The sequence below is a fragment of the Penaeus japonicus genome, unplaced genomic scaffold, assembly GCF_977035675.1.
Source record: "Penaeus japonicus unplaced genomic scaffold, GWHDUDI00000001_assembly GWHDUDI00000017, whole genome shotgun sequence".
In the NCBI taxonomy this organism is placed as follows: Eukaryota; Metazoa; Arthropoda; class Malacostraca; order Decapoda; family Penaeidae; genus Penaeus; species Penaeus japonicus.
Window position 1 is genome coordinate 32,554,409 of NW_028234419.1, and position 5,000 is coordinate 32,559,408.

General features: G+C 46.7%; 1 protein-coding gene across 1 annotated transcript in view; it reads right to left on the bottom strand.

Annotated features, from left to right (window-relative positions):
• The window catches only part of LOC122259185 (uncharacterized), a 35,233-nt gene that overhangs the window by 13,881 nt on the left and 16,352 nt on the right, over window positions 1-5,000 (bottom strand). The gene's annotated exons all lie outside the window — the stretch shown is intronic.

Below are 5,000 nucleotides of genomic sequence, written 5' to 3' on the forward strand. Positions count from 1 at the left end.
GGATGGAGTAAGGGCGGGATGGAGTAAGGGTTGGATGGAGTAAGGGTTGGATGGAGTAAGGGTTGGATGGAGTAAGGGCTGGATGGAGTAAGGGCTGGATGGAGTAAGGGCGGGATGGAGTAAGGGTTGGATGGAGTAAGGGTTGGATGGAGTAAGGGCTGGATGGAGTAAGGGCTGGATGGAGTAAGGGCTGGATGGAGTAAGGGCTGGATGGAGTAAGGGCTGGATGGAGTAAGGGCTGGATGGAGTAAGGGCTGGATGAAGCAAGGGCTGGATGGAGTAAGGGCGGGATGGAGTAAGGGTTGGATGGAGTAAGGGCTGGATGGAGTAAGGGCTGGATGGAGTAAGGGCTGGATGAAGTAAGGGCTGGATGGAGTAAGGGCTGGATGGAGTAAGGGCTGGATGGAGTAAGGGCTGGATGGAGGAAGGGCTGGATGGAGTAAGGGCGGGATGACGTAAGGGCTGGAAGAAGTAAGGGCGGGATGAAGTAAGGGCTGGATGGAGTAAGGGCTGGAAGAAGTAAGGGCTGGATGGAGTAAGGGCTGGATGGAGTAAGGGCTGGATGGAGTAAGGGCTGGATGGAGTAAGGGCTGGATGGAGTAAGGGCTGGATGGAGTAAGGGCTGGATGGAGTAAGGGCTGGATGGAGGAAGGGTTGGATGGAGTAAGGGCTGGATGGAGTAAGGGCTGGATGGAGTAAGGGCTGGATGGAGTAAGGGCTGGAAGAAGTAAGGGCTGGATGGAGGAAGGGCTGGATGGAGTAAGGGCTGGATGGAGTAAGGGTTGGATGGAGTAAGGGCTGGATGGAGTAAGGGCTGGATGGAGTAAGGGCTGGAAGAAGTAAGGGCTGGATGGAGTAAGGGCTGGAAGAAGTAAGGGCTGGATGGAGTAAGGGCTGGATGGAGTAAGGGCTGGATGGAGTAAGGGTTGGATGGAGTAAGGGCTGGATGGAGTAAGGGCTGGATGGAGGAAGGGCTGGATGGAGTAAGGGCTGGATGGAGTAAGGGCTGGATGGAGTAAGGGCTGGATGGAGTAAGGGCTGGATGGAGTAAGGGCTGGATGGAGTAAGGGCTGGATGAAGTAAGGGCTGGATGGAGTAAGGGCTGGAAGAAGTAAGGGCTGGATGGAGTAAGGGCTGGATGGAGGAAGGGCTGGATGGAGTAAGGGCGGGATGACGTAAGGGCTGGAAGAAGTAAGGGCGGGATGAAGTAAGGGCTGGATGGAGTAAGGGCTGGAAGAAGTAAGGGCTGGATGGAGTAAGGGCTGGATGGAGTAAGGGCTGGATGGAGTAAGGGCTGGATGGAGTAAGGGCTGGATGGAGTAAGGGCTGGATGGAGTAAGGGCTGGATGGAGTAAGGGCTGGATGGAGGAAGGGTTGGATGGAGTAAGGGCTGGATGGAGTAAGGGCTGGAAGAAGTAAGGGCTGGATGGAGTAAGGGCTGGAAGAAGTAAGGGCTGGATGGAGTAAGGGCTGGAAGAAGTAAGGGCTGGATGGAGTAAGGGCTGGAAGAAGTAAGGGCTGGATGGAGTAAGGGCTGGATGGAGTAAGGGCTGGATGGAGTAAGGGTTGGATGGAGTAAGGGTTGGATGGAGTAAGGGCTGGATGGAGTAAGGGCTGGATGGAGGAAGGGCTGGATGGAGTAAGGGCTGGATGGAGTAAGGGTTGGATGGAGTAAGGGCTGGATGGAGTAAGGGCTGGATGGAGTAAGGGCTGGATGGAGTAAGGGCTGGATGGAGTAAGGGCTGGATGAAGCAAGGGCTGGATGGAGTAAGGGCTGGATGGAGTAAGGGCTGGATGGAGTAAGGGCTGGATGGAGTAAGGGCTGGATGGAGTAAGGGCTGGATGGAGTAAGGGCTGGATGGAGTAAGGGTTGGATGGAGTAAGGGCTGGATGGAGTAAGGGCTGGATGGAGTAAGGGCTGGATGGAGTAAGGGCTGGATGGAGTAAGGGCTGGATGGAGTAAGGGCTGGATGGAGTAAGGGTTGGATGGAGTAAGGGCTGGATGGAGTAAGGGCTGGATGGAGGAAGGGCTGGATGGAGTAAGGGCTGGATGGAGTAAGGGTTGGATGGAGTAAGGGCTGGATGGAGTAAGGGCTGGATGGAGTAAGGGCTGGATGGAGTAAAGGTTGGATGGAGTAGGGGCTGGATGAAGCAGTGTTTAGGGTCTCCTCCTCTTCCACTTCCTCCATCTCCTCCTTCTTCTCCACTACCTCCATCTCCTCCTCCTACTTTTCCACTACCTCCATCTCCTCCTTCTTCTCCTCCACCACTACCTTCACTTCCTCCTCCATCTCCTCCACTACCTCCATCTCCTCCTTCTTCTCCTCCACCACTACCTTCACTTCCTCCTCCATCTCCTCCACTACCTCCATCTCCTCCTTCTTCTCCTCCACCACTACCTTCACTTCCTCCTCCATCTCCTCCTTCCTCTTTCGCCACTACTTTCACCTCCTCCTCCACCTCCACCAAGGTAGTGAAGAGTGAAGCAAAGGGTTATTGCTAATGTTATTATTGTATCTGGTGTTATTGTTATCATAATTATCATTGTTATAGTGAATATCATTATTGCTGTCATCATTATCATTATTAATTTTATTATTACTATTATCATTATCATCATTACTATTATCATCATTGTGCTGAAGGCTTGGATCATGTTTGTATAAATGTGTGTGTGTGTGTAAATGTTCACCAAAACACACAGACACCCCCCTCCTCCCACACACACACACAGTCCCACATAAACTCGCACCCCCCACCCATAACCACCCTCCCCCTCACCCTCTCCCCACTCACACACTCACACATACACCCACACCCACCCACCCAAAGACACACACACACACACACACAAACACACACTCACACACACACGCACGCAACCACAAAGGCTCACGAGGACAGACCGACGTTCGACGGAGAAGTAAAGGCTAGTCACACAATAGGTATAACGCGCCAGATCTCACGGGACCGGAATGATAAATTGAAGCTCAAACTGCCTTCGTCGCTCAGGGGAGAGGCTGAAAAGAGGCGGTGCTGCTAGGATCCCACAGACACCCGCATACGTACGTACACACGCATGAATACATGTGTATACGTTCGTGGTGGTATGTATGTTTGTGTGCGCACGTATATATGCATGTGCATTCATTGAAAGATGCCCATATACGCACGCAGACGCACACATATACACACACAAACACACACACACACACACACACATATACATACACACACACACACACACACACACACACACATACATACACACACATAAACGCGCACAAAAGCACACAAAGAGGAGAGAGAGAGACCGAGCGAGAGAGAGAAAGAGAAAGAGAGAGAACGACCGAGAGAGAGAGAGAAAGAAAGAAAGAAAAAAACAAAAGAAAGAAAAAGAGAAAAGGGTGTTAATTGGTCGAATGAGTATGCAATTGACAGAAAGTCGAAAACGCAACAAAATTCCGTAAATAAAGACATAAACACGAACATTTTCGAAAACCATGGGAAAGCGTTCTAATATATGAGTACAGTTATCTGGCGGCAAAACGTATATTAAACACATCCGCAAAAAAAAAGTATTTTGAACGTTTTTCAACATTTAATCTATTTCAAAAATGATATATAAAAAAAAAATCACGTAGGCAGGCAAACATATCAGCATGTGCAAAATATATTTTTACTTTTTAACCTTATCCTTATCTATGGATCTGTGTAATAAAATCCCAAAATTCGCATGGATATCAAGGGGGGAAAAACATGATTGACATATTGAGGATGAGAAGGTCCTCTCTCTCTCTCTCTCTCTCTCTCTCTCTCTCTCTCTCTCTCTCTCTCTCTCTCTCTCTCTCTCTCTCTCTCTCTCTCTCTCTCTCTCTCTCTCTCTCTCTCTCTCTCTCTCTCTCTCTCTCTCTCTCTCTCTCTCTCTCTCTCTCTCTCTTTCTCTCGCTCTCTATCTATCTATATAGCTAGCTCTCTCTCTCTCTTTCTATTCATCTATCTAACTAGCCCTTTCTCTCTCTCTCTATCTATCTATCTTTCTTTCTAGCTAACTCTCTGGCCCTTTCTCTCTCGCTCTTTCTCTCCCATTACCTCTCTCTCTCTCTCTCTCTCTCGCTCGGTCTCTCTCTCCAACTAGCTCCCTTTTTCTCTATCTATCTATCTTTCTATCTAACTAGCTCTCTCTCTCTCTCTCTCATTCTTTCATCATTATCAATATAATTGTTATTATTTCCGTCATTGTCATTCTATTTCTATCCCAACTATCATTACCATTATTATTGTCATCATTATTGTTATATCATTACCAGTATCATTATTACCATTACTACTATCATTGTGTTATTGTTGTTATCATTGTTATTATCATTATCACCATTATCATCATACAATTATTCTCATTATTGTCGTTATTTTGTTATTATATCTATTGTTATCATAATCATATTTATCATAATCATTATCATCATTTTAATTATCATGATTATCATTTTTGTCATTACTATCATTATCATTATTATAATTACTATTGTCTCTTTTGCTATCGTAATCTTTATTGTTATTATACTTTTTGCCATTACCATCATCATTATTATTGTTATTATTTCATTCATTACTATTCTGTTTCGTATCATTATCATTATCATTAATATCGATGTTACTATTACTATCATTATCATCATTACATGATTATTATCAAGATATATTCGAGAGTGAGAGAGAGATGGGAAGGGGGAAGAGAGAGAGAAAGAGAAAGAGAGAGAGAGAGAGAGAGAGAGAGAGAGAGAGAGAGAGAGAGAGAGAGAGAGAGAGAGAGAGAGAGAGAGAGAGAGAGAGAGAGAGAGAGAGAGAGAGAGAGGAAGAGAGAGAGAGAGAGAGAGAAAGAGAAAGATAGATAGAGAGAGAGAGAGAGAGAGAGAGAGAGAGAGAGAGAGAGAGAGAGATTGAGGTTGAGGTAGAGGTAGAGAGAGAGAGATAGAGAGAGAAAGAGAGAGAGAGAG